This window comes from Aythya ferina (genome assembly GCF_964211825.1).
Source record: "Aythya ferina genome assembly, chromosome: 5".
NCBI classification, from domain to species: Eukaryota; Metazoa; Chordata; class Aves; order Anseriformes; family Anatidae; genus Aythya; species Aythya ferina.
The window spans coordinates 64660432-64668152 of record NC_140301.1 but is presented as its reverse complement, the minus strand read 5'-3'; the positions used below and the strand labels follow the sequence as shown (position 1 = coordinate 64668152).

General features: G+C 41.0%; 1 long non-coding RNA gene across 1 annotated transcript; it reads left to right on the top strand.

Moving 5' to 3' along the window:
- The first annotated feature begins 3283 nt into the window (after nucleotides 1–3283).
- LOC311437219 lies at nucleotides 3284–5805 on the top strand. The gene is made up of 2 exons (XR_014693371.1): nucleotides 3284–3435; nucleotides 4630–5805. It is a non-coding gene; the product is annotated as an uncharacterized lncRNA (long non-coding RNA).
- Nucleotides 5806–7721: the final 1916 nt, after the last annotated feature.

Sequence of the window (7721 nt, the reverse complement as noted above, 5' to 3'; positions counted from 1 at the left end):
GAAATGGCCTCAAATTGCACCAGAGTAGGCTCAGGTTGGATATCAGGAGAAAATTCTTCACTAAAAGGGTTGAGGCGTTGAAACAGGCTGCCCAGGGAAGTGTTTGAGTCACCATCCCTGGTGGTCTTTAAAAGGCGTGTAGCTGTGGTGCTCAGGGATGTGGTGTAGTGGTACACTGGGCAGTGCTAGGTTAATGCTTGGACCTGATGATCTTGGAGGCTTTTTACAGCCTGAGTGACTCTGTGATTCTATGACTTCTACCTCAGAAACTGATCTGAAACACCCAAAGCAATGAGACCTGCAACTCTTATATGTCCAAATATCCAAATTAATTTTTGTATTTTATTAACTTCACCTGATTTTATTTCCTTTCCCTAGGTATTTGTATTGGTTCAAGCTTAGTAGAAAGAGTAACCCCAGGATAGGTAAACATGTTAATGTAAGACTGGAAATAACCTACTCCCTTACAGAGCCAATATATTCCTGCTGTATTTTTCCATGTCTACACAACTAAAATAGAACAGTGTACAGAGGCAAGCACAGAAATAAAAACATATTTTGTATCAAAAAACAATATCACGAACCCTAATGTGCACAAAACAATTCTCATTTAATTGTGCAAGAGAAGGCTTCTAACCTTAATAACAAATCCTTATCTCAAGCAAATCTGAATTGGATTATACACTGCCAAAGAAAGGACATCTTCTCTTAGCAGGCAAAATGCAACCTGGGGAAATACAAAACGTGTCTGGTAAATTAATGTTCTGTTGCTGTAAATGGCAGGCAGCAGCAGTAAGAAGCCATGTAGTTAGAAAAGAATATTTTATAGGTTACTAGCTACCTGTGTTTCCTCTCTCCCTATCTCTGTCTTTCATGATCACCTTCTTCCCCCCCGCTCCCCTCTCCTTGTTACACCCTGGGCTGCTCACTACTCAAATTACTTCTGGGGTTAATTGCACAGGACTAGAAGAGTAACACATTCGGGACACAATCCACATGCAGATTTTCTTCACTGTTCAAAGACAATTTAGGGGGAAAGGGACAGATACTCAATTTGCACCATGGGGCAAAATCTGTATATGAAGAGATTCTCTGCTGCATGGATAAAATCACGGCTTCCTCACTTTTTTGCTCTTTGAGCTCTGGCCTTGCCACTTCAGAGTCAGAGCACTTTGAAACCTGTAATAGATTTCAAAGATGCCCGTGGAGTATGGGTCTATTACTCTCCCTTGCAGAGCAGAAGTGGCAGAGTGTCCTGCCTACAGCTGTGCACTTTGGGAGATCCCCACCTGCCACCTGGGTGCAGCTGGGCTGGACCTGGGCCTGAAGCACAGTGTTCACCGGGGAAAGGAGAGGCAAGGGGCAGGGAGTCGTGTCACAGGGACATCAGTGAGGCAAGATGAAGACCTTACAAAGGATGCAGGACTAGCAGAGCTACCAACCATGAGAAGGAAATATTTAGGTCGATAGGATTTCATGCATTACATTAGTGATAAAATCCTAGAAGCACTGTGGACAAATTACTGCACTGAAATAAGACTCTGTTAGTCATGGTTCAGACAGGCAGGAACTATAAATATTTATTCCTGTACTGGAAAAAGCAGGAAGAACTTTATATGTTAAACAGGATGGTGAAGTGTTCTCCAACCCTTTCTACTAAATATGTACGCTAAAAAAATTCTCCTGAACAGTTCAGTTCAGCAGGGCCAGAAATCTGAAGGAGCCAAGCAAGAGAGCTGTGTCTCTTAGGTACTTCATTTAATCCAGCAATGTCAGGAAACTCCACAGACAGGGACATTTCATTAGCTGGAAAGGATGAACCACAGCCATTCACCGGGTGACATGATGCCTTCCCCATTTAATTAATAAGCAAGCCGATACAGGCTACAGAGACAGTGATGATAGAGGGCCATTCCTAGTCCCAGCCAGCACTGATTGTGTCAAGCAGGCGTCAAAGTCAACTGATCTTCTTTTACCTAGGAGAGATCTGTTATTTCTTAGGAGACATTACAGATTTGGCAAATAGAAATAACTGTGTATATTTATAAGCTCCAGGTTTTTGCTAAGAGGAGATCACCAAATGAAGGTGTTTATATTAGGATTCCTTAGTAAAAATAACAAGGAAGACGCTAGACTCTACTTTGAGGGCAAATATGTAAATATTCTCCTAAAAAAGTGTGAATGTGATAAACACAAATCTCCCTTATGCTGAGATTGTTTTGCCCTTGATGATAATTGGTGAGCAATCTCCCTGTACTTGCCTCAACATTTCAGCCCTTTCCATCATATTTTCTTCCCTCTTTTCTTTGAGGAGGGGGAGTGAGAGAGTGGCTGTGGTGCAGCTCAGCAGCCCAGCAGGGTAAAACCACCACACCTGTGCAGGAGGTGGGTTTTGAATGCAGTCCCCAGAACAGCAGGTGAAAAGGCCAAAAGAATCAGAATAGGGTGAATCTCACAAAATGCATGATCAAACGGTGGAAGTCAACGGTACTGCTCACCAGGGAAGTTAAATATATTGCCCAGTGTAAATACAAAGCTGCAGAAGCTGACAGATAGTGGCAGCAGAAGCCATAGGGAGAACGGACCCAGAGAGAAATAAGTGTCTGACTGGCATCCATCTGAATTCTTGTTCTGTTTGTTTGTTTGTTGTAGTTGCTTTCTGGAAGAGCTCATGGTGATCATCTTGTCTCGCTTCTGATGTAGCACAGGGCACAGGAGCCTCACCCAACAGCTACTTCATAAAGATATGTCTGCAAAGGAAATTCAGTCTTGATTTAAGAGAGGAATGAATGTGACTGCAAGCCAGTTTATAGCAGCTTCATGAGATCAGGCTCATAATGTCATGACTTGCAGCAATATGACCTTTTTGGAAACCATTTGTTCTGGGAGGTTAAAATGTATACATCTTCCTGTTCTTTGCTTGAACAGTTCCTCAAAACTACCTTAAAAATCCCCAGCAAGATAGTGTTGCACTCTTCACTTACTAAAAAATTGTTTTTTCATAGAATTTCTCCAAGCAAGACAAAACACTAATATATTCAGAGACGTCCTATTTATAAAACAAGCATTACTTGAAATAACCTTGAAAATACTGAACTGTTTTAGCCTAACCTAAAAGGAAGCAGCTATCTTTTTATTTTTCTTCTTTTTTCTTTTTCTTTTTTTTTCTTTTCCTTTTTTTTTTTTTTTTAATTGGATTAAAGTGAGGGAAGTGGTAGTTGGAGTGGGGGATAGGTGACATATAAAAGTCAGTGGATGTTGGGGTGGAGGATATGCACTGAAATGTAGTTAGCAGTAATGAGACACAGCATAGTTCCATCAATCTGTTACAAAGGAAGCAAAACGTTCCTCCATGCATACCAAAGAAGCTTCTCGAACTCTGCTCTTGCTCAGAGACACCCCAGTGATGAATGTTCTTCCTGTGTCTCTCCACAGGTACTCACTTTATTCACCAAAATGTTTCAGAGAAGGGGATGTAATATAGGTAACAATGAATCAGAAATTTTACTGCTGAGACATCATTTCCAGCAGTCCGGGTCCAAGAAATAGTATGTTTTAAATGGTGATCAGTGCAGTTGGGAAATGGCATAGCTCCAGAGGAAAATGGAAATACAAGTAATTAATTACTAGTTCTGCTCTCTATTCAAGTGCAGGCAAATAGTCACTCAGTTAACCGTGATATTACTACAGTCAGTCCTCTTATAATAGTCCTGCTATGCCCTTGATCCTTTCAATTAATGGTGTATTTGCTCACTAATTGTGCCCTAGACTGCAGTTAAATTCTCAAGTAGAGTATTTCTATTTTAATCTTTCTTACAGCCCTGTCTGCTTTGGAGTGTCAACCTCTTTTTTAAAAATTAATTCTCAAATCTCAGTGTTACCTTGCATGAGTATAACATGGGAGAAAATAAAAAGAAAGCCTCTACTGTGGATGCTGGTGCTCTCTGCTATGTGTTCCTGTATGCAGCTGCTAACTTCAGGAGTTGGAAGTGTCCCTTCCTTCATTCGTTTACGTCTGAAGTTCTGTTGGAAACTTGTCTCTGGCTTATTGCTATTACACATCTTCTAAACATTTTACTTTTTTGAATTGTTTAAATATTATACTCACTGTACATCAAAGAAAATGCATCAGCCAGGAAAGGAGCCTTGCAGAAGCCCAAGAGCTCCTTGGGTGTAGTTATTCTTCACTCTGATTTGGTCAGAGAGCTTCCTGATGTTTTTGCATTGGCTTGAACCCAAGTAATGACAGCAACACTAGTGCTGGCAGAGCGATGGCTGGCTTCAGGGCTGTGACAAGCACAGCTCTGCAGATTGCCTGGAAGTGCTTTATGGAAATGCACAGGGGTCAGGGGCCAGCTGCAGTAAGGGGCTGCTCCCGAGCACTGCAGGTGTCTCACTGCCTAGCGGAGCCTTGCTAAAATGGCAGGTGAATAAAGAAAGGCATTAAAGCACTGATAGATAGCTTTCAAGGGCCTTGCAAATGTAGTTTTAGGAAGTAAAGGAGAGCTGCTTTTCTTTCATGTGAATTGTATGTCATTGGTTTCTGGATAATATTTTGCAAAGATTTTATTTATTTATTTATTTATCTATTTATTTATCTATCTATTTATTTATTTATTTATTTTGCAGGGACGATGGAAAGCCAGCGTGCTAGCTCAGGGAGATCTCCACGATGCTGACAGCAAGCACCGAGCAGAGGGGGCCTTGGTGGGGGCTGTGCCACCGCATGCTTCCCTCTGTGTCAGTGTTACAGCATCCACCTTCGGAGTATAACTATCACTGAGCACTGGACACTGGTGGATCTTTCCCTTTCTTCACTGAAGTGAGCAGCTGTGGTAACCAGCCGGGACCCCACACTTTTCCTGACAGCAGTAGTTACAGCTATGTGGTGCAGCCACTACAGAGCTGCTGCTCTTTTCAAGCTAAAAGAGACCTTTGAATTTATTCCTGCCAAAAAAAATCATTGTCAGGAATTTGTTTCCCTGTTCTTCTCTGAGTTCTGATTGCAGCATCCACGGGATAAAAAAGGCATGGTCTCACAGCCACGCAGACGCTCGTCTTCATTGTTTCAAGTACTTTGAAACTATTTTTTAACAGGTAACTGCATTCAAGTGCTGTGCCTGTTCTTTGACATCTGCTGCCAATGTTGTGCTGTACACTGAAGACAAGATGCATTAGGCTTATGAAAGATTAGGTTGCAGTGGGAATACATTTGATATGAGCTTGATACTTATTAAGTTAATTATTCGATGGAACTGGTTCTTCCCTTATGAATTTCATTTAATCTTTGCAGCACAATTTCCTTCAGAAAACACAATGATCTTAACGAGTCAAACCCAAAGTCTTCCGTTCTTTTCAGGTGAGCAGGTTAATTTTCTATATACTTAGTTAATTGCAAAAACTTGAGCTATTGATAGCAATGCAGAGGAAAATCATTACAACACCTTGTCCATGCCTCTTGAGGTAAATTATCTGAAAAGAGGATAGCAGTGTAGAGATCACAGAAATTTTCAAGGAAGTTGGAAAATCTTTAACAAGGTATTAGAAAATAAAAGCGTACGTTTCGCAGTGAGATTGCTTTCTTGGTTAGTGATCTTCTCTAACTTTACTTTTTACTTTTCTTTTTTCTTTCTCTCTCCATCACGATGTGAGTTACACATTCCCTTGCACAGTTTGTATGCCTTTTTGGTGGAGATCTGCTTCAAATGTTTTTAACCCCTAAAGCAGTAGAATTTGTAACTCTGCCAGCATCTCAGATTTAAAGTATTTCTATTTGTTTTTTCAAATACAAACCACGTTTGCTCTTTTCCTTTCTCTGTGCTCACATGGGAATAGCATTCTGCCTCTCAGGCTTCCTGGGGCTCAGCCAGCCCTGTCTGTAGCTTCTGCAGCTGCAGCATTGGAAATTCTCAGCAAAAGGGCACTGCTAGGATGATGCTATTACTTGTCACCATAATCTTCTGCAGTACATTTGATGTAGATGTCAGGATATAAAAGCCTATCTGTTGCATATGTTCTTGGCTTCTGCGCTTGGAAATTTCCTTATCTGTCACCAGTACCAACCCCCCCGGTCAGAGTGCCAGTTCAGAAAGCCCTCATGAAACCCAGCAGCCTCTCCGTGCTTGTAGGTAATGGAAAGAATGACTTCCATGGCCAGACTCACGTGTCCTGCTGGGCCCGATGACACATCAGGCAGAGTGCTGGGACCGTGGACCGAGCACCTGGAGGCAGTGGGGCAAGAAATCTCTGAGCTCCGAGCTGTCAGCAGCCCTGGGAGAGTACCTCTGGGCACATAGGAGGGTAGACAGGCAAGCAGATCTTTTTCTTTTTTTTTTTTTTTTTTTAGTTTTTGGGCAGGAGAGCAGGCCTGCCATTCCATGAAAACAGAATCTCTGTTGAAGAGCATGAAATGTCACTTTTTCTTTGTGCCAATAATGGCCAGAGGCTATGACAGCAGCAGTGCCCTCATTTGGATGCAGCGTTTTCAACAGTTATTTTAACAGGTCAGAAGTGCCGGATCAGAACAGAATTCAACTCATTTCAGTGTTGCTGAATCTATTAAAGTTATGGCATGGTGTGCATACAGACAAGTCCCATCCTCCTAACACCCCTGTGAGATACAGAATCACAGAATCATTAAGGTTGGAAAAGCCCTCTGAGATCATCTGGTCCAACCACCCCTACCACCACCACCCCCCACTGACTCCTGTCTCTAAATACGCAGCATTCATCTGTAACGAATTCTGGTACTGTAAATACAGCCAGTGCAACATTTACACATTTTGCTCTACCATTTTGTGCTAATTCCATGCAAATATTAGAAAGACAAGCACTGCTTCTAAATGTGTGTTGATTTAATAATAATAATAATAATAATAATAATAAAAGTAATAACCTCCCATTCAGCCATCTTCAGTGCCTGAAAAATAAAAGATTCTACTGAGTGATTTGAGTAAATTCTGCACCCAGTTAATGTAAGCTATCATTTCATGCATTTCCTTTCTCAACTTGGTATCAGGGCAAATCCAAATGGAAATTATGCACAGGAGGATATAACCCAGGATATGAGAGACACTTACAGAAACCTCAATAACTGTCATCAACTTTAATGTAGGCATGAACTCAATAATAAACCTTCTACAGAATCACCCACCAAGGATCATTATTATGGCGGTAGAGATATCCACATAAACTTGTTCCCTGATTAGCAAATGTTTACCACAATGGTTGGCAAAGGAAAAAGGATGCTTTATGGACAGTCCTTTTGTCTCCACAGAGAAAAAAAATATCCATTCCTATAATGTCCACCTGGAAAGCTTTCTTATTTTTAACAATAGCATTTTGGCAGAAATCTACTAAAACTAAAGCTTTACATGTCACCTGTTTTGTTCCAGTTACACACTTTAATTTAAGAAAGTGAATAAATTAAACAACATGTAACAAAAGATTTTGGTAATTCCCCTGAGTCTTTGTTTTAAAAGAAAAAGAGGAGGGAAAAAAAAAAAAAAAAAAGGCAAATTTATTATGCTAATAAAAATCCCTTCACTGAAGCAATTCTGCCAAATTAAGAAGACTTTGATTTCTTTTGAGAACTTTTCTCATGCTTAGGAAGGCATATTTGATTTTTGTTTGTGTCCTATATACTCAGGGCCAAGTTCAGCCTTGTGAGGAGTGTGTACGCAATTCCCATTGAAGTGGAAGCTCACGCAAGGCCAGAAGTT